Source organism: Eschrichtius robustus, chromosome 14 (assembly GCF_028021215.1).
Source record: "Eschrichtius robustus isolate mEscRob2 chromosome 14, mEscRob2.pri, whole genome shotgun sequence".
In the NCBI taxonomy this organism is placed as follows: domain Eukaryota; kingdom Metazoa; phylum Chordata; class Mammalia; order Artiodactyla; family Eschrichtiidae; genus Eschrichtius; species Eschrichtius robustus.
The window spans coordinates 85,993,345-86,016,211 of NC_090837.1; positions in this window are offsets into that span (position 1 = coordinate 85,993,345).

A 22,867-nucleotide genomic window follows, 5' to 3' on the forward strand; every position below is an offset into this window, starting at 1 on the left:
TCCCTTACAGACCGAAAGAAAATAAAATTAATTTCTAAGGTGTGATGGTTCTCCAGGCTCAGTTTTACTGTTGTCTTTATAGGGAAAAATCCCCCCAGATGGCTTCAGTACATCAAAAGCCCTTAGTTCATGATAGTTACTGTCTGATACCTGCCCTGAAGAGGCTTTAGGAATTGGCCAGAAACGACCAGCTTGGGGTCTGCAGGGTGACCCTGGAATCAGCCACAGGTCTGAATTTCAATTTCTGGTGGACTTAGCTAGAGGAAGAATTTTGATTTAAGACAAGAAAAGACATTTATTTATTCAACAGGGAGACCAGGAAGCATTTTTCAGGTTCTGGCACCAAGTCTTTCTAACAGAACCCAGGTCTCAACATTAGGATCCTCTAGGGAGCTTTTATAAAATGTCAACAACCCACCCAAGAGGAACTAATCCGAACACATGGGAGAGGGACCAAGGCACTCCAATTTTCTTTTTTTTTAACTCCCCAGGTGATTCTAATATAGAGCCGCTGTAGAAGAACACTGTGGCATCTAGATTACCCCTAGGAGGGGGATGGGGTGCCCTCATCTGAGCTTTAAGCATTCTCCCTCATGTGGGCTGAATCAGGGTTATAGACGTGCTGACAGAAGACGATACAGCTCCTAAGTCTGTGGAATACACAGTATCCGCTACACAAGAATTCATTGCTACAAGGGTAAAATGATATAATTTTCTTTGTTTAGTAAAAGGGAAGTAAGCAGCTGCCTCCCCAGCCTTCTTTTTAGGATGTTTCCTTGAAAAGATAATAGCTCCAATAATAGGCCTGACCTTTTGATTTTACAATGCAACAGTCATGGGCCCTCTGACCCTTGGAAATGCAAACACAGACCTCTGAAATGAGCTCAGGAGTCTCTCCTGAGGAGTTCCGGAGACTAACACAAGGTCCATTCATTTGTCTTTGGAGGAGATAAGGGAAGTGTTACTTGTTCTTTCTTCTACTTTACTGTATAAGTTCATGTGAAATTCTGTGCAGATTTAGTCATCTCTTGCAGATTGCCTGCCTGTCTGTAATCTGATACGCATACTCAAGAATAAATCATGTTCTCTGTCTTCTATATTGGTATAGAGGAGTCTTTTTGTTGGCAGGATTTTTTCCCCAGTGCTCAGGATGGCAGATGCAGGTACCGGAGGGGGATAGTACGGATACCATGGAAGCAAAGCATGAAATGAAGGTCAGAGTCCATGGATCAGGCCAAATCCAAAGGCATAGACCTAGTTAGAAATGGTCAGTGACCAGAGCCAGCTGTGCTCTCCCATCCTTGGCTTTCATTCTCTCCCCCTGTGCCCTCGTGTTCTTTGATGTTTAGCAGGCTGCCGCCTCTATCTTGTCCCTGGTCTTTGGAGACAGGTGGCTCCCTGAGCAAGAGACTGGAAATTCCCCTGCCCTCTTAGGGCTGTCAAAACAAGGTTGTAGCATTTGCTGAAGCCCAGTTCAACAGGTATACAAGCAAGAGTAGTGAGTGATAAGACGGAGAAGGAAATTGGGCCTGTGGTCCAGATGAATGACCAGACTGGTGACAGAAGTTAGAAGGAATGTGAGACAAGAGGTAAAAAGCAGTAGGACTTGGCAATTGGTTAGGGATGACGAGAAGAAAGACTCAAAACAAGGCTCTAAGATTTCAGATATGGATGACTAGACCAGGAGGACCACTGAGCTATGGGCAGATGAGGAAGTCAGGGGAATGAGAAGGGGCCAGGACTGGGGTAGATCTCATGGAAAATTAGCTTAGTTTTAGACATAATAAATTCAAGACAGTGGTAGGACAGCCAGGCTGAATATATTCTGCAGAAAGTAAAAATGTTAGACGTGCTCAGGAGAAGTTAAATTTTGAAATTCATTCCATTTGTGTTGAAGTGGGGGCTGAAGCTTAGAAATGAGTGAGAGGACCAAATATGCAAATAGAGGACCGAAACTCTGAGTACAGAATTCTGGTCAACACTTAGCATTAGGGACCAGGAGGAGGAAGAGGAGCCAGAAAAGGAGTTAGGAGAAACTGTCAGAGAGAGAGATAGACAACCAGGACCCTGTAAAATTATAATATTTTCAAGATTAGAGTATTAATTTCCTAGGGCTGCCATAACAAAACGTCACAAACAGAACGGCTTGAAACAACAGAAATTGATTGTTTCACAGCTCTGGGGACTAGAAGTCCAAAGTCATGGTGTCGGCAGGGTTACGTGCCCTCTGAAACCTGTAGGAAAGACTCCTTCCTTGCCTCTTGTTGCTTCTGGTGGTTGTCATCAATCCCTGGTATTCCCTGGCTTGCAGCTGCATTAGTCCTATCTTACCTCCATCATCACATAGCTATCTTCTCCCTCTGTGTCTCTGTTTCTTTTCTTGTAAGGACATTAGTCATATTGGATTAGGGTCCAACCTAATGATCTTACCTTAACTTGATTATATCTGCAAAGACCCTATTTCTATATAAGGTCACATTCATAGGTACTGGAGGTTGGGACTTCACATATCATTTGGGGGGACAACATTCAGCCCGTAACAATTAATCTCAAAGGAGTAAGTGATTGGCATTACATGCTTTTAAGGAAGCTGGGACCATTTGCGAAAGCTGATGAGTGAACATCTCAGTAAAGTGGTGGTGATGGAAGCCAGCTTTCAAGAGCTGAACAGTACAGTAAAAGAGGCAGTAAGTATAACCTGCAAGTTAGAATGTGGCTGGTGACAGTAGAGGGATAGGGTGGCAGCATGAAGAAACCAGTCTTTACCTCTTGGTGCTGCTGTGGCCCTGATCACAGAAACTCCCTTACCTGGATCGATTCCACATTGTTCTGTCATTTTCCCGCTTCAGAGTCTGTGCACTCCTCGGGGCCACCCACCAACATCCTGTTTCCTGTCTGAAGGATGCCTTGGCTCATCTGCTGGGCAGAGATAACCGATGTGCCAGTGAATGATGAGCCCAGGGACCCAGCCACCTCCTCTTTCCTGGCCATCTTTCTGGTGACTCACAGCTGTAGTATTCCCAAAGAAAGTGGGAAGATTTTCCTAAGATCAGTAATTCTGTGATTAAGGTTTGTACGTGAGAACTATGTAACTGAGGGTACACTCTTCTAAACAGTAGAACAATTTAACCCCCACATTTCTATAGAGTATATGAGGAGAGAGGATTAGATGTGTAAGTCAAAGAAGAGGCAAGGAACGAATTCTTCCCTGGAGTCTCTAGAAGTAACCAGCCCTGCCAGCACCTTGATTTTAGTCCCATAGGACTCATTTCAAACCTCCATTCTCCAGAACTGTAAAAAGAATAAGACTGTGTTGTTTTAAGCCACTAAGATTATAGTAATTTTTTACAGCAGAAATAGGAAACTAATACACAAATCAGCCTCATATTTAAAGGCCCCCAAAGTCATCCCGAATGCAGCTCAGGCTCTCCTCATATATGACCACTTGACTCTGCCTGTTTAGGTTAAATGCCCACAATTTCTGGTGCTCCCACCCTGGTGGAGTCCTCTCCTTCTCCTTCTTTTTCTTGTCTCTTTTGGGTCCCACCCCACCCAAACTTCATCCCTTCCAAATGTAAGAGAAAAGAAAATCTCTGTCTCACTTAATAGAGAATGAAGATAACAAAACAAGGACAAGAAAGAGGCAGTGCAAGTGGCCTTCAGGATGCTTACAAACCCGGAGGCGTTGTTATTAGTAACTAAGGGGTTGCTGGTAAATGTCCTGGCACATTAGTGCAACTTTGGAAGGTTCACTACCTCAGTTAATATATTAAGTGCTGTGTTTTATAATGTTCATAAAGAGGAGTGCCATTTAGACCTTGCCAGGACCTCTCCCAAGGGAACTGTATGTTTTCAGATTTTTGGAAAAGATTCTCCAAAAAAATTAAAAAAAAAAAAAAAGGAAGCAGAAAACAGAACTGCCCAGTTACCTGCCTTTTTGGTCTCTATTTATACCTTCCGGTTTTATAGGTCTGTGTAGAGGAGTCAAGACTTAACATCTTAGATCAGTGCCTGGCCCATATTAGCACTGATTAGATGTTAGATATTATTATTCTTACTAGAATTACTTTCTCTGATCATTCTGAATTAGTTAAGTAATTACCTTCTCCTCTTTACAAGAACCCTCAGGATTGTTAGAAAATAAAAAAGAAATGCACAAAGGTCTAACTGGGCTTTGCTGTTCTTGGGAATCACTTCCTGCTTCAAGTACAACTTTTTACATATGCATCTGCATTAAAATGAGATTTTTTTTCCTTCTTCTCTCATCTACCAGAACAAATGAAATAAATCTGTTGCCCTGACAGAAATACATAGATTGACCTTGATCATGGATTATTCCAGACTTGTCCAAGCAATTTGCCTTGCCCACAGGTAGATTCAAAGGACAGATTCCAGGTGCAGAGACAAATATGATGGAGATCTGCATTTGCCCAAAAATTCTAGAAGGAAAGCTTCAGAAAGAATGTCCTCTTGCTGCACCCAGGATCAAGAGAGATTGGGATATACGAAAACCCAGGTAGCCTGGCCTCATACCTTGAACTTGACCTCACACCTGATCATGCTTTCCCATCTCTTTGCAGCCCACCCCCACTTTCTCCTTGCCCTCTTTATTTCAGGATCTTTCCTCTCTCCTCCCACTCCCTTCCACAGGAACCCTGACTCTCCCACCTGTGCCTCCACAGCAAGGTTCTCTGTGTCTTGTCCATTTTCCTCTAAATGGAAGGGGTCTTGGAAAAAAGAAACCTAAATAGACAGAGCTATAAACATGGGATTCATTTTTGAAAACTGTACATGCATTTGTACGCATAAAGTCAAAGCAGGGGATAGAGTCACAAAGAATGATCTTCAAAGCAAATTGCAGCATCTTCTATGCCTCACATCAACTTATAAACTGTAAAGAAATACATTAACTTGTGTTTTTCATCCCTTCATCCTTACTCACCTGGGTGTCTAACAGCTAGCAAATGTCTCATGTGGAATTCTAATGTACACAGACCATTTCATGTTATTAAAGGACCTAAAATTTATATGCAAAGGTGAGAGTCTCAGCAGTGAGTTCTTTTGCAGCCGTATTCAATCTCAGGCTCCTTTTCCTCTGAGGCTCCCATAAAGGCCAGCACTCCATCCTGGAAATGTAATGTCAGCTCATGATCTATCAAGCAACTACTGCTGCACTTCCGAGCACACCAAAGAGAGCAATTATCTGTATTTCCAAGAAACCGGATTTGTCTGAGAAATCTTCACATCTATTTTCTCACCTACAAACAATGAAAATAAATCTTGAGTGGAGAAGTGACCACTAGCTTTCAGTCTGCATCATCCACTTCATATTGCTACATATTTACTCAAGGATGACCCTCACTAGCACTGTTTCCAGTTTTATAGGAAGCAGTGTTGTTTGCTGGCCATAAGTTTAATGGGGAAAAGTTAATTCTTATAGTAGTCACAGAAACAACCAATCACTGATCTGGACAGCTCACTCCTTCAAGACAGAGCTATATTTAAAACTTACTCCATAATTGCTAATGTAAAGTGCTTGCAGTACTTGGTACCCACTAAGATATTAGAAGTCTACCTGGTTTGGGACTTCCCTGGTGGTCCAGTGGTTAAGACTGTGTGCTCCCAATGCAGGGGCGCAGATTCAATCCCTGGTTGGGAACTAAGATCCCACATGCTGCACAGCCAGAAAAAAAAAAAAAAAGAAATCTGTCTACCCGGTTTGAATCAGCCCTTCCCTGCCCCAGTACCTAAGTCCCTTTTCTGAGTATGTTAGTTATTTATCAGTAATGGAGTAAGCTGAGTAAGCTTTCCTTAAGTCTAATTTAAATAAAGCAGAAGATAAATGAACTATGTCCTTGGATTTTATCCCATGTTGAATAAATAACCATGTGCAAACCTTCAGGAATACAGCTAAAAATAAGAATGAATACACATTCCCCCAAAAGACTCATGGTTGTCCTTGACAATCATCTCAAAAGATTAAGAGCACACATCAAATCCCAAGATCCACCTGTCTGTAATAATTCAACTCAGTAAATCTTTATCAATCATTTACCATGTACAAGTGACTGGGCTTGTCATCTCAGCAGGCATAAAGATGAATAAGACATGGTACCTGCACCAGAAGAACTTATTCATTTCTCATCCATTAAGATATTGACACCTTTTTAGTACCCAACTTTATTTTCTGTTCCCAACAAGACTTGCATTAGACAGAATCAAAGCATGTCCTGCCCCATGTGGCGTGAGTTAAATCTATAGTCAAAACACAAAAAAGGAAGAGAAAAATATAAACAATTTTTCCCTAGAAAATCAATTTGTGTTAATTGGAATCTCTTTTCTCAGAATAGTTTTAGCTCAAAAAACTCTTACATGAATCCTCAAATATTTGTTCTCATAACAATTTTGCTTCTGCTGCTCTAAGACCCACAGGGAAAATCCTAAGCTTTATTACATGAAAGGAGGGGAATCAAGCTTCCTTCTCCTTAGCAAAACACCAAACCAGTGAGAGAAGGCTGTTGAAAGAAGAAACCCCGTCAAGTCTGTGCAATTTGGAGAGTTCCTCTTAAGCTGAAATTTTGAACACAGACAAAATGCTGAATGGGTAATGCCCAGAGACAACCATTTCTTTTTTTTTTTTTTTAATATATTTATTTATTTATTTTTGGCTGCGTTGGGTCTTTGTAGCTGCGTGCGGGCTTTCTCTAGTTGCAGCGAGCGGGGTCTACTGTTCGTTGCGGTGTGCGGGCTTCTCACTGCGGTGGCTTCTCTTGTTGCGGAGCACAGGCTCTAGGCGCACGGGATTCAGTAGTTGTGGCTCATGGGCTCTCTTAGAGCACAGGCTCAGTAGTTGTGGCTCACGGGCTTAGTTGCTCCGCGGCATGTGGATCTGCTCAGACCAGGGCTCGAACCCGTGTCCCCTGCATTGGCAGGCGGATTCTTAACCACTGCGCCACCAGGGAAGTCTGAGACAGCCAATCCTAATGAGCCCTAAGGAGATCGAGTGTTTGAATTCAAATCAGCAGTGTGAGATACAGAAAGTGCCCCCCATGTCAGGAGAGCTGGAGCCAGCTCTAATCTCCAGCAAGTCCAGACTCAGGCTAGAGCATTTTCTCAAATGACAGCGCATTAGTCTGACCAGTTGGCTGGGCTGAGCTGGGCAAAGGACCTCAGGTTATCAGAGACATGATGTCAAAATGTTGACAACTACGAGAACCAATCCTGTTACGACAGAAATCCATCCCCGCCCCCTCCCCGCCCGCATATGCTAATCATTATGCCTGGTGCTGATGTGTGGTAAATTATTTAATGGCCATGAATTCCTTCCAGCCCAGTATGCTCGACACTTTGCAATGTAGCGTTGCTGATCCTCCTATCCAGCAGAATTATTTGTGTTTTTTCTTTCTTTCTTGTTTTTTTTTTTTTTTTGGCTGCCCTGCGTGGCCTGTGGGATCTTAGTTCCCCGACCAGGGATCCAACCGCTGCCCCCTGCAGTGGAAGCACAGAGTCTTAACCACTGTACTGCCAGGGAAGTCCCCCTTTGTAATTATTTCTTGATCAACTAAATGTGATGGAGCTGATACTGTATGAGTTCTGGAGTCTAGGCTTTAAGAGACCCTCTTGGAGCCTCCACATTGAAAAGAAAAAAAAAAAAAAAAGATTTTCCTATTACTCTTAAGCTGCTAAAGTGCAAGTGTGCAATTTTATTGATATTTGTGGAGTATTTCTGCGATGCCCAACCCCAGTCCATGGCACTGTGCCAAGTCCATCATAACACAACAGGAGTTCAATTAACGAAAACTAAACCGAGTGAGACCACTAGAAAAGCAGGTCCTACTTGAGACAGCCTAAATAAAATACTCCCTAAACTCATCACCATAAGAGTTTATCCTTTCAACGAGGCTCTGAATTTGAATGCTATTGGATGCAGCCTACTGAATACATCTCATTTGGGTTTCGGCTAGAAGACCTGACAGCACTGCCTCAATTCTGGGCCTGGCCATTTGACCAATATGGTGACAGACTCACCTCCCACCCATGTTTCTTCTGCCAAGGAAGAGCTTTTTCTCTTTGTTTTCTGTTGTTGTTTTGTTTTGAAATTTAACTTGACTGGGAAAATCAAACTTCATGGATACAAATTATGAAGGCCTGGAGGGGTTTAGAGAGCACTGATTTTGTGGCCTATTGTTTTTCCCAAGTTTACATAGTAGCTTGGCTGGCATAGCTTCAAACATCCTCAGCTCTACCTAGAGGAGGAACACTTCCCCAGATGCCCTTCATTTTGGTCCTTGAACTTTTCTTTTGCTGTTCTCTCCACTGGGTATCCTCTTTACCCCACCTCTCCATTTCAGCTGGACAGGGTAATAAAAAAGCACAGGATTTGGAGATGGTTTCTAGCCAACCCCCTGGAATTCTGTAGGCACATGACAGCTGGTTGCCCAACCCGAACCTCGCACCATACTCTCCTCATAGGGCTCAGAAAGAGGAAGAGGTCATCCACAGAAACAGAAAAAGCATGATAGACATCATTATCTTTCTTTTGTCTCTCTCCATGTATCACAGAGGTAGAGGGAAATAAGAGAAGTAAAAATATTACACAGGTCAGGAATTTGGGGGAATTCCCTCTGCTTAGGAGTTGAAGGTGACAAGAAGGATAGGACTTGAGGGGAAAACAGGGCCTGGGAGCATGAAATGGGCCCAGTATCCCTGCCCTCTCCCCCACCCCACCCCCCCACCGGCCGTGATGCACAACTCCAGTAGGTCACCATTCACATTGACCTCCAGAGTTAAGCAATGGGGACAGAGTTGTGCTTCCGTGGAGAACTACACAATGTCTAGACTCTAGAGGACTCCTCTCTGGGTTATATGGTGTCATGAGGGCTTACAGCTTTGTGAATTGTACATGACTGATGGCAGTGCAAAATAATTCTTGGCGATAGACATACAAATTTTGTCCTATCCCCAGTGGTTTCATGGACTTCACTTTCCTAAAGTAAAAGCTCGGTTGGGGGTGATTTGCATATTAATTTCAACATTCCCATATTCATAGGATGGTTCTTTTCCTACCTTCCATTGAACTGGTTTTAACACCTCACCAGTTTGAGTTAAATAAAATCTTTAGCATGTGTTCATATATCAGTATGAGAGTTGTGATTTTACCTTTTTTAAAAAAAATGATTCTTTAAGAGTCCACAGTAAGAACCTACTTGGGTCCTTCCCTGTGATCCAGCTGTAAGCATCCAAAACTTGCTAGAAAGGAAGCTATAGCTGAGAACCAAATGCTCACTCCGGCTCAGGGCACGTTAGCATAACAATAGACTCTTCACTCCTGGAGGTCCAGGCTCTTTTCCTTTCTTTCTCAGGGCTCCCCTGAGGTGAAACCCTATTACCCCAGGGATGGTGTTTTAATTCACTTCTAAGTGACTGAACCGCAAGCTGGGTTTGCATCTTCAATCCACTGGAGCCTGGATTCATTTGCAAGTAAATAAAATTTAACTCTCCTTTTCTAACAGCCCTTAAGGTCAGCAACAACAAGGAGCTACTATGAAATTTTCATAACTAAAGGGCAAGATTTTACTTCGAATGCTAAGTAAGGCTCTTTAAAGATAAAAATCAAAGCCCTGGCCATTTCCTATAGTATGTAATTCCCCAACTCTTCTTTTTCCCCCGCCTGTCCTCCCTCTATTGGAAGGCACAGTATTCTTTGTATAGTTATCAAAATGTATTTGGTACCAAAACACACCGAAGCTCTGTCAGGAATCTTAGCCTATTGGAGCTACCTGAGGGTTCCTGGGTCTTTTATTTTGCTGAAACTCAGAGACTCAGAAGAGAAGATACAAATGGCAATTGAAGAGCCAGGATCTAAAATTAGTGGTTCCAAATTCATTGCTTTTTTTCCCTATTACAACCTGACGCAGGACAGTGGTCTCCAAAGTAAAGTGTAGGAAGCAATTATTCAAATTTGCTTCAAGTTATTTTTCTTTATTTTTAACTTAAAATTATTTTATTTTTTAATGTATTTTTTTAACATTTTATGTGTGTTTTACAATATAATACAGCAGAACTACAGTATGTGTATATAATTTATAAATGAATGAATAAATAAATGTCAGGGGTGTGTGCTCAAAAAAAATTATGATAAGGACGACAAATCAAAATAATTTAGAGGCCTTTTCTTTAGTGCTGATGTTGAACTCTAAACCCTGTGTTTCCTGAAAGCAGGGATGGTAGAGAAATTCTCCCACCATTTTGTATTCCCAGAAAACACGAAGGACAACCAAAGTAAGATCCACCTCTGGCCTTCTTAAGACCAACTAGAAAGAATTAGAAAAATTAGAACAAGCGAATGTTGGTTCTGAGATGATCAGAGCTGGTTGACCCTAAGAATTGAGTTATTTGTTGTTATTGACAGAATAGTTTCCCCCTAAATTTACACATTAAAGCCCAAGTCCCCAATGTGACTCTATTTGGAGATAGGGACTTCGGGGAGGTAATTAAGTTAATAGGAGGTTGTAGAGGTGGGACCCTAATCCTATAGGACTGGTGTCCCTATAAGAAGAGACACCAGAGATTTCTCTTCTTCCCCCACCCCACGTGCAAACACAGAGGAAAGGCCATATGAGCACAGTGAGAAGGTGGCCATCTGCAAGACAGGAAGAGAAGTCTCACCAGAAACCAACCCTGACGACACCTTGATCTTAGACTTGTAGCCTTCAGAACTGTGAAATAATAAATTTCCTTTGTTTAAACTGCCCAGTCTATGATATTTTGTTTTAGAAGCCCAAATGTCCTAAGACTGCCCAATGCTTAATACAGATGTATGCTATAGGAATTAAGAGAGAGGTCAAGGAAGATCTGATGAAGTGGGATTTGATGTATGGATATTGAAGTGAGATAGTTAGAGATGGTAACGAATGCCAACTTGGCTGGAAAGTCCGTGATCAAGGTGCCAGCATGGTCGTGTTCTGGTAATAGCACTCTTCCTGGTTCGTAGCCATTGCCTTCTCTCTGTGTCCTCACATGGTGAAAGTGGCTAGGGATCTCTCTGGAGGCTCTTTTAAAAGGGCACTAATCCCATACGTGAGGGCTCCACCCTCATGTCTTAAGCACCTCCCAAAAGTCCCCACCTCCTACTGCCAACATCTTTGGAGGTTAGAATTTTAACACATGCATTTTGAGAAGACACAAAGCCTTTTTTTCACTGGCTTCATGATTCCAAACAGAATCATTGTAAACTGAGGAAAAAGTATCTACAAATGGCGCAGAGAAGCATGCTTAGGCAAACGACTGTATTGTCCTGAGTTTGGGTAAGGACTGGGCTTCCGGGTGACGAGAACTGTGAGGAAGTAGAGGTACAGGAGAAAGGGGGTGACTCCCAGACACAACCAGTCCATCTCCAAACCTAGTCCCTCTCTTCCAGGAACCTCACTTTCAGGGATGGTGTGATGAACATTTTAACAGCACTCAGTGCGTTAATCTGGGCCTTCTTTGTTATATCCCATTTCTTCCTAACATTCATAACTTCTCATTTTTTGGATTAAATTTTTCTTTATTTCTTAAAGAAATTTTCTATCACCAGTATAAAATATCAGGCTGGCGGCAAGGACCCATACAATCTAAGAACCTGCAGCTCTAGAAAGGTGGTGATATAAGCAACTAAAATCTAAAATGAGAACCAGGGACTGCCCTGGTGGTGCAGTGGTTAAGAATCCGTCTGCCAATACAGGGGACGCAGGTGTGATCCCTGGTGTGGGAAGATCCCACACGCCGCAGAGCTACTGAAGCCCGCGCACCTAGAGCCCGTGCTCTGCAACAAGAGAAGCCACCGCAATGAGAAGCCCTCACACCGCAACGAAGAGTAGCCCCCCGCTCACCACAACTAGAGAAAGCCTGTGCACAGCAGTGAAGACCCAAGGCAGCCAAAAATAAATTTAAAATTTTAAATAAATAAATAAATAAATAAATAAAATAAAATGAGAACCAGATGCCTCACCCAGGACCCCTCTTGGAGGGATCACACCCAAGTCACATGACCATGCTGTGCCTCAATCTTCTTATCCTTACGATGGGCACATTCACTCTTGGACAGGAAGGAATTTTATAGGCTTGGGTTTGCAAAGTCAATTTGAAAGAGTTATCAAGTACCTCCTGCGCACATTGTTATCCAGGTACATGTTTATGTTTGCATATGTTTTTCAGTCTCAGGGGTCTGGCTTTTCATAGCCATTGTTAACAGGACTGAAAATACTACCTTGTAGGATCTACATGTTTTACGTTAAATTTTGAGTTTCCAAAATGAAAGTTGATAAACTGATGTTGAAATATTGCTTAAGATAGTCTCAAGAATTTCCATTCCCAGTCTGCAAGAGACATGAAGTAGAGAACCTCTTCCTGGTTTATTCTGTCTCCCTTCACCCCCCTCCTTGGAGACGTGTTGCAAAATAGCCTTTGCTGAAGGCAGCCTGCCACATGATGCTGCTGCGGTGATTGCCTTGACCTTAATTACTATTGCCTATTATTCAAAAACACTAATTGAGTCATGGTCCCATTGCAAATGTGACTTAACTTGCTGTTTTACTGCTTGCTCAGGAACTGCAAGTAAAAAATAATGGCAGTTGTAATTAACTCAGAACCAGCTATATAACCTGTCCCTCAGTCCGTGACGGGTAAAAGTTCAATTAAAAAGCAAAGTTATTAACAGAGTGAGGTTTGGTCACACATCTGTCATATTGAGTGTGACAGGACACAAAAGTTACCCCATGCCACCAGAGAGGGATTCACTAGGGCCCTGCAGTAACTTTATTTTCAGGCTTTTAAAGATAAATAGCTCCATATATAAAGCAACTAAAATTATTCCATATATAGAGTCATATGATTAGTCACCTGCATAAAAAGTCTAAATAAAAATGTTTATCTTAGAGTCATGAAGGGTATAATTGTAGTAAACTACAAAACTAAAAGCAAAAAAAAAAGAATCATGAAGCAATGCTAAGAAGAATGTAAGAAACTTACAGAAATGTATACAAACTACCCAAAAGGTTAGTTATCAGAAACCTTCACTAAGATATTTGACACAATATCTACTAGGTGGCTATAATCCAAAAGGAGGACAATAGCAAGTATTGACAAAGATGTGGAGAAATCAGAAAATCTCAAGTACTGCTAGTGGAAAAATAAAATTGAAGAGCCACTTGGAAAACAGTTTGGTGGTTCCTAAAAAGTTAAACAGAGAGTATCCAGATGACCTAGCATTTTCCACTTCTAAGTATATACTCAACAGAATTAAAAACATGTCCACACAAAAACTTGTACATGAATGTTCACAGCAGCATTATTCATAATAGCCAAAAATGGAAAACAACACAAATGTCCACTGATTGATAGATGGATAAACAAAATATGGTATATCCATGCAATGGAATATCACACAGCTATAAAAAGGAATGAAACACTGATATATGCTACAACATGCATGAATCTTGAAAACATTATGCAGAGTGAAAGAAACCAGACACAAAAGGCCACACATTGTATGATTCCATTTACATGAGAAGACCAGAAAAGGCAAATCACAGAGACAGAAAGTCAATTAGTGGTTGCCAGGGACTGGGAAATAGGGGTGTAGGGAGGAAAAACTTTTTTCATTGGCTGGAGCCACAGATAGATTTAATAAAAGATGGATTAACAAAAGAAAAAAAAAATTAAGTATGTATGTATGTATGTATGCACAGGAGCTTCACAAAGAAATGAGACTCAAGGAAGCAACCAGATGATTGGGGCTTACTATATACCATCTTAGGCTAAATAAAAGAAAAGTTTATTTTTAGCCAGTTAAAGGGGGGCTATAAAGAGCTTTTTCTACTAGTTCTCAGTTGTCTTTAGCTCAAAATAATCTTTATGTCAAACAGTACTGTCACTAATTGGCCCATTCTTTTTTTTTTAAATTTTCTTTTTAAAAAATTTTTTGGTTGCGCCGCACGGCATGTGGGTTCTTATTTCCCCGACCAGAGATCAAACCCGCGTCCCCTGCATTGGAAGGGCAGAGTTTTAACCACTGGACCACCAGGGAAGTCCCCTAATTGGCTGTTTCTTCTGTCAATCCAATGGTCCCTTACCAGAGCTTCTCTCTTTAGTGTAGAGAGCTACTGCTTTCAGGGAGTGGTGGACACTAGCAAAGCAAATAATTGAGACAATAAAGACATAGCTCAGAGTGAAAACAGAAGAACCAATATATGATTCTTGATGTTAAAGGGGTTCAGAACAAGCCTCCCCCAAATGTGTCACTTTTGCATTAGGATTATTTTCTAAAATTTTATTTTATTTTTTTATTTTATTCAAGTATACTTGATTTACAATGTTGTGTTAGTTTTAGGTGACATGGGGATTATTTTGAGCTAAAGACAATTGAAACCCTGTGAGTTCAAGAGAAAATTTGCCCCTCCCTCAACTATCTAGAAAGTTTTAAATTAGGGGTCTTTCCTACAATAAGAGTTATTACCAGAGATAATTGTAAATGAGTGGCCCATCTGTATGGCAGGGCAAACATCTAATTACCCAACATCTGCTCTTCTTTTTTTTTTTTTTTTAATTTATTTATTTTATTTATTTTTGGCTGCATTGGGTCTTCATTGCTGTGCGCGGGCTTTCTCTAGTTGCGGCGAGCGGGGGCTACTCTTCCTTGCGTTGCACAGGCTTCTCATTGTGGTGGCTTCTCTTGTTGCGGAGCACAGGCTCTAGGTGCGCGGGCTTCAGTAGTCGTGGCATATGGGCTCAGTAGTTGTGGCTCGAGGGCTCTAGAGCGCAGGCTCAGTAGTTGTGGCGCATGGGCTTAGTTGCTCCGTGGCATGTGGGATCTTCCCGGACCAGGTCTCGAACCCGTGTCCCCTGCATTGGCAGGCGGATTCTTAACCACTGCACCACCAGGGAAGCCCACATCTGTTGTTCTTATCATTCTATAAATTACCATCCTGTCCTTGGAAGTTCCAGGTGGCATGTAGACCTTATCTTTATCTTTGAACCGCTTATGTATGTGTGATACATACAAAATTAAATTTGGTTTTTCTCCTTTTAATCTGTTTCATATTATCAGAGCAGCCAAAAGAAGCTTTGAAAGGTAGAGGAAAATTCTTCCTCCCCTACCATAGATTTGCCTGGGTGTATATATTGTATCAGGATTGCAAACTTTAACCTACACATAGAGAAAATATAATTTTTTATTTTTTTCATAAATAATCTGGCCTCCCTCCCATGACTTTTATGATTTAAAAAATTTTAACTAAATGTCCAAACCTGTTTACAGTGAAATTCAATCTGACAATATCCACAATGCTTTTGGATGTGTGCAGTAACTCCTGGATAAAGGGGCTCAGCTCTCAGATAGCTTCACCTTTCCCCAACTTCTCGCCTGCAGACAATCCCTGGACATTTGGGGGAGGAACATGCAACTGCTCTGCCAACGTTCTTGGCTGAGTTCTTCAGTGAGTGTAAGTTATGATCTGGTCGTTCCTGGTTGAGCACTGCTCTGGTGGTACACGCTGGCTCACCAGCACCCTCCAAACTTATTCACCCCTTACTGCTATAGACCCCTGAGCCCCTGGCCTCTCCTCTCCTCCAGGCAGCCTGCTGTCCCGGTGGTCCTCTGCTCTGGCAGACCTCCACCAATTCCAACCTCAGCTCTGCGGGCCTGGGGATGGTCCCATGGCTCTCAGCTCAGCCTCCTGCAATGTGGGATCCCAGACAACTGGGGATAGGTCAGCCCAGGGCGCCCTCTCGATCTAGTGCCTTTGGCACAGCTGCCTCCCAGGTTGAGCTGGGCAGGTCTGAGAATTGATCCAGAGATGTTTTCAGGATCCTAATAAACATCTTGGTTTGAGAGAGCCCTTCTTCAGCTCTTGGCTTTTCTCTCTCCTTACTTGAGCCAAAGCCAAATGAGGCAAAAATCCGGGCACACACAACATTCTCTAGGGCTCCTTCTCCCCTCTCTGGGCCTCTTAGGCTGTAATCTCTTGGGGTTGGAAGAATCAGGCTTTCCCCGCCTTCCGTCGTCTGGCAGGCAATAAATCTCAGTTTTCACTATCATATCACATCCACCCTCTTCAGCAGGAGAACTATATGGGCTGGGTTATCCAGAATTGGCCTTACGATGTTAAAGGGAAAAAAGGAGTGGGAGGTGGAATGAATTGGGAAAATCTTCTCTTAATTCTCTTTTACGCATCAGAGGCCGAATGCTATCTCCTATTTCCCAGCATTCACGCTGCAATGTGACAGATGTCCCAGGCCATACACTCCCCCTCCCTGGACCCAAGGCAAAAGGATGCTTGGGGCGAACTAGGTCAAAGCCTGGGTCTCAAAAAGGCAGAAGAGGAATAGACATGACTGCTTTTCAAAACATTTCCCTTTCCCACATACGTACACACTATTTTATGGGAAACATTTAGTAGTTAAGGACATTAAGGAACCCTGGAATAGTTTTGAGAACTCAAAAAATAACCCCTTAATGTATTGTTTTTTTAGATTAAAAGTGCATTTCATTGTGTTAACAACAGGTGCTCTTATACTACAATGAGATATAGATGCACATAAATGGGAGATATAAAATATAAGGGTCCATAAGAGTGCTCTGGAACCTGGATTCAAATCCTGACCCTGCCACTTAACTTAGGTAAGATGCCTATCTTGTGCCTTCATTTCCTCGTTTGTAAAATGGGGATAATAATTCATAAGGTGCTTGTGACGAGTATGTAAAATAATACACATACTTAGAACCATTCCTAGCACGTAGTAAAAATGTAACAAATACTGTTATATGTGCATATACAATTATAATATGCATGTAATTGTGATATGACTCTTATTCCCATATATATTCCAGTAACTATGGGCCAGGTGCTGTTCTAAGCATTAAAAATACAAGTTGAATAAGGCAGACACAGTCCTGCCCTTATGTGTGTATCAGAGCTGAATACAAAGACCTGCAGTAGCTCATTGTACATAGACACAATCAAGGTGTTCTCTCTTAGGGAAATCCTCAGTTAGCCAGAGTTGTATGGCTTCCCAAATGCCAGTCAGGCTACCCCATCTGAAATGTCACTCCAGTTGACACGTATGTCCTTGGCTGACGCTCTTTAATCAATGGCCTTTCAGCTCTGTCCGCAGTTCTGTTGGCGTGTCCCAAGGTCTTTTGGTTCTCTCCAGGTGTGTGGACTATCCTGGGACTGAGTTCTTCCATCCATGATACACATGGGGGCAGTAGTGGCACTTGGGCTTTAAGGTGATGGGGCTTTTTAAATTGAGCCCTGAAAAGAAAGGAAAATAAAAATAATGGAAGGCAAGGAAAGAGGGAGGAAAGAAAAGAGGAAGAAAGAAAGAAGGGAGGGAGGAAGGAAAGAAGGAAAAGAAGTGTGGCGTGAAAAGGACTCAAGACAAATTTTAATGTTTTGGCCCAGGTTCTTGTTCCCTTCTTGACATCAGGCAAAGTGTGGGATTAATCCACCCAAGTGCATAGTGAGGAAGAAGGTCTGATGTGGGGAAGTATAGAAGACCCACTGATGCTGGAGCCCACCTAAGAGGGCTGAGCTGAGCACCCCTAGGGAAGGCTCTCTCACCTTCAGGCACTTAGGGCTCCGACTAGCTCCAACAACACCCTGTCCTGCCTTTTCACTGGCCCCAGGATGTAACCTGCGTTCTCTCTCTAAGCTGCCATCAGCCACTCTAGCCTTAGAGATTTCCTCTTTTCTGAGCCAGCTGCAGAGTGAGCCCCGGTGTCCCAGCTACCACACTCAACCCAGCCGAGAGCAAGCCCACAGTCCATTTTCTTTCTAAGACATTTACTACCAGGAAACAGATAAGAGGTAACAAAAATAAGCAGAGAGGGAATTACCAAGATAAAGGCAGTCTTTCACAGCCCCTGTAGCCAACCTCTAGTTATTTTCTTTTCAAAACAAGATTGAATTGAATGCTCTGCTTTTTCCAGACAGAAAGGTGACTAAAGGTGCAAGTTTGCCCAGGACAGAGGCGAGTCCTAGGACGGGAGGCCTCCTTCAGTGCTAAAACTGGGAGAGTCCCGGACGAAACGGAGGAGTTGGTCACCCTATGAGTGCTCAAACGTGGCCTCTCCTCGCCTTGACAGAGCTTCCTGACTCAAACCTGTGGGAAACCCCCCATCAGGGCTGAACAAAACGTGGTGTTTAGGGCTCCTCCAGGTGCCTATTTGTCTCAAATGGCCAATTCATATTTCTTAAGATCATTACTAAGGCATCACTCCTGATTCCGACTCCTAGGAACCCCGCACAGCGTGCTTTCTCCTGTTCAGCTTCCCCACCTAAATGGCAGGAGTCAGCAGGGCTCTTTCCAGGAGCTCCCCTGGCCATATTTTAGGGATTGGTTACCTTCTCCTTCTCAGACCAAGGAAATCCTCCCATCTCCGACCCCTCAACAGCATTTTGCAAACTGCTATTTCCTGGAAGACTATCTTACAAACCATCTCAAAGTTAAACCTGTTCCTGTGCTGTCGGGGTGCGGGGGGATTTTCCTTCTCTTCTTCTAGGTTCTTTGGCTGGTCTAATAATTCAATTGACATAAGACACATTAACAGGAGAAAAACCAATTTTTATCTTGTACATACGGGATTCTCATAAAATTTGACACCCAAAGGCAGCCGGGCCATGGAGGCTTATATGCCATCCTGAGCTACAGGATGGGACAAGGGCTGGGGCTTCAAAGGGGAGGAAGATAACTTCCTGGAGGATAAGAAGAACAGATTTTGATAATAGAGGTTTGCCCTGCCATACCCATAGGTCATTCAGATAAAAAGTTATTTCTGGGTCAGGCCCCTTATCTACATCCTTTTAGGTCGTTAAGGGAGAGGTAACAACTCTTCTTGAACCTGCTGGGTCTTGATGGACTTCAGCTCAAAATAATCCACATGCCGAAATGGCACATTTAGGGGCTGGCACATTCTGCTCTCCTTCAATGTTAAGGAACATTTCTTAGAGGGACGCAAAGGATGCAGCCCCTCCCAAACTATTAAACCACAGACTTTCCTCCCTTCTCCGCAGGGATTTACTATTACAGCCTCCAGCACCTCTGTTTTGAAGAGCATATGACCCCGGAGTCTTTGATTCCACTAAGCAGCTTTGGGCCTTTTTCTGGTGATACCCAGTGCTATTTTCACGGAAAAATCATGCAGAGCGCTGGGAGATTTTACTGAGGTGGACCCAGCACCAGGCCAGCCATGCCAAGCAATGTACAGGGTGTGTGTGTGTGCACGCATGTGCACGTGGATTGGAAGTCTGCTCTACTCGGTTCTTTGCACCTCAACCCAGGTTGCAAGCGCCATCTCTACTGACTTGGGAAGAGCTGTTGAAAGTCTCTCCAAAGGCCACTGTGCCTGCATGATTTCTTGCACTTCCTAAAAATTATGAGGTCCAATAGGTGCAAATTCCAGCCAATACAGATCTTGGGTCATCCCCTCTTGTGCCAGCATAGGTAGGATTCACTGTAAACAAATGGTTATATTCCTGCTTATATGTACTATTATATATGTACATGTTAGGTTTTCTAGTAGCAGTAAAGACTGTTGAACTGAGATTAGTTTAAAGCAATACACATGTCATAGTTCTTCTTTCCAGTGATACATCTCTTTATTTTTTTCCTGCATTTTGTTTTTCCAATTTCTGAAATGGCAATAAAACCAACCAGTGCTGATTTATATATTGAAAACAAGTTCTCTGAAGTAACTTGGGAAATGGAGTTTGAATTCCTGAATTTATTTATTTTCCCCTGCAGCTAATGTGGCTTGTGTGTTATTCTGGACCTGAGTGCTGATGCTAAGAAAGTAGAAGGGGTGACCTCCTGCTCCCGAGGGGCATTTATCACCTGTAATTTTCCAGAAGTCCTGCCTCTAATCTCCAAATTTCCTCCAGTGCAAATTGACTTTCACTGAGGTGAGTCTGGAGCCAAGTCGTTTGCAGGTTCAAAGAGGTAAACTCTGCAAGCCATGAGGTGGAGCCCACCACCCTGCAGGGCCCCCAGGAGGGGAGCAGGTATTCTGCCCCACCCTCTGCTCAGCGCTGCCTCCACGGGCAATAGTCACCCCAAACACAATCCAAGTTGTTTAATTAAAAGATGTCCAGGGAATTCCCTGGCGGTCCAGTGGTTAGGATTCTGCACTTCCACTGCAAGGGGCATGGGTTCAATCCCCGGTCAGGACCTAAGATCCTGCACGCTGCATGGCCAAAAAAAAAAAAAAAAAAAAAAAAGTCCAGTCCCTTATTTCCTAAGTGGAGCAAAATTGTAAGTGTTCCTGCTGCAAAGTATAATGGAGATCGGTCTTCTCTCATGCAGCCTGGTGAGGGAAATTGCTCTTAGAACTGTCAGCCTTTCCAACGCAGCACTTTGGGCTGAGACTCACACATACGTGCTATTAAAGGTGATTTCTGGCAAGTGTCACTCGTGGTATTTATTCAAAAGAAGCCAAGTATTTAAATGGAGTTAAAACAAACCAGCCTTTCTGCTCTCCACAACCTACAACCTTCCGTTCAACTTTCTCTGAGATTTTGAAAAATTGACGACACCCTTTAATTAGTCCCTTCTTTCTGCACCAACTGGTCTCAACTGGCACTGGAAATGATGAAATGCCAGAGAACACCACAAAGCTGTCTAAGTGGCAGCTTACTAAGAAAAATTCATTTCCTTTAATTTCCTTCATGGGTTTTAGACCAACTGAGGTCACCTGTTCAAGAACAACCTGTCTCCTCTTTCTGCCTGCAAATGAGGGTGGTGCCTGCCAGCAGCTCACAGCACAAACTGCAGCAGGGCCAGGGGTTCTGCTGGCCCAGGGACAGGAATGAGGAACTGGGAGTTGGGGACTGACATACGTACACTACGATGTATAAAACAGATAACTAATGAGAACCTCCCGTACAGCACAGGGAGCTCTACTCAGTGCTCTGTGGCGACCTAAATGGGAAGGAAATCTAAAAGAGAATGGATATACGTATACGTATAACTGATTCACTTTGCTATACAGCAGAAATGAACACAACATTGCAAAGCGACTATACTCCGATAGAAATTAATTAAGAAAAAAAAAAAAGAGTGCATGGTGAATTTCAGTGTCAGAGAATGTGACAACCAGAAGGGGCGCCAGAGAAGAGGAATTCCCGCACTGCCCTGAAGAGGGGGCGCGAGGCCCTAGAGCAGCAGCTGGCTGCGGGGAGGGGAAGAAAGCAAGGGGGCTGCTTGGTCCCGCTGACTAATTTTGATCAGCCAGAGGACTCACGCCTCCACCGCTCCCCAGTTTGGATTTCCTTGTTGCAGGGGAGGAGGCCTGAGGGCTCAGGAAGATAGACCAGCTTCTGGATGGTAGCCAGCCCTGCAGGGTGAGGACAGGGCAGGACCAGAAAGTACTGTGGGCTTAAAAACATGTTTTCTCTGCCTTTCCTTTTTTTTTTTTTTTGATTTAATGTGCAAAGGTTTGAGTTAATTATTCTCCTCAGTTCATAGCACACTATCATCTTTGTCCTCTCAATGGCCCTGTGTTGCTTTGTTTATTTATTCTCTTTATCTCCAAATCCCATTCATTTCCCCTCATAGGCAACCATTCTAAACTGTTTAATCTGTATCTTTTTATTTGAATGTGTCTAGCAAAATGGTATTATTGTGTCATATGTATGGATATATGAAGAGGTAGATAGATAGACAGACCTCTATTTATATGATATATATGAGATTTTTATTTTGAAAAAAATAAAGACACACAAGAAATTCATTAAAAAAGAAAATACAGAGGCACATGAAAAGATGCTCAACATCGTTACTCATTAGAGAAATGCAAACCAAAATCACAATGGGATACCACCTCACAGTCATTAGGATGGCTACTGTTAAAAAACAAATGGAATTCCCTGGCAGTCCAGGGGTTAGGCCTCCACTGCAAGGGGCACGGGTTCAATCCCTGATCGGGGAACTAAGATCCCACAAGCCACACATGGCCAAAACAACAACAAAAAACAAACAAACAAAAAACAGAAAATAACAAGTGTTGGTAAGGATGTGGAGAAATTGGAAACCCCCTGCATTGTTGGTAGGGACATAAAATGGTGCAGCCGCACAGGAAAACAGTTTGGTGGTTCAGCAAAAAGTTAAACATAGGATTGCCATATAATCAAACAACTCCACTCCTAGGTATAGACCCAGAAGAAGTGAAAGTAGGGACACAGATTCTTAAACACGAATGTTCATAGCAGCATTATTTGCAATAGCCAAAAGGTGGAAACAACCTAAGTGTCCATCAACAGATGAATATGGATTTTTTAAAAGTGTGTTATATGCCCACAGTGAAATATTAAACCTCCCCAAAAAAGGAATGAAATTTTGATCCACACTACAACATAGATGAACCTTGAAGACATTATTCTAAATGAAATAATCCAAACACAAAAGGACAAATAATGTGTGATTCCACTTATATGAGGTACCTAGAATAATCAAACTCATAGAGACAGAAAGTAGAATAGTGGTTACCAGGCAATGGAGGGAGCAGGGAAGGAAGAGTTATTATTTAATGGGTACAGAATTTCAGTTTGAGATGATGAAAAAATTCTGGAGGTGGATGGTGGTGATAGTTGTACAACAATGTAAATGATCGTGATGTCACTGAACTGTACACTTAAAAATGGTTAAAATGGGGCTTCCCTGGTGGCACAGTGGTTAAGAATCTATCTGCCAATGCAGAGGACACGGGTTCGAGCCCTGGTCCGGGAAGATCCCACATGCCACGGAGCAACTAAGCCCGTGCACCACAACTACTGAGCCTGCGCTCTAGGGCCCACGAGCCACAACTACTGAAGCCCATGCGCCTAGAGCC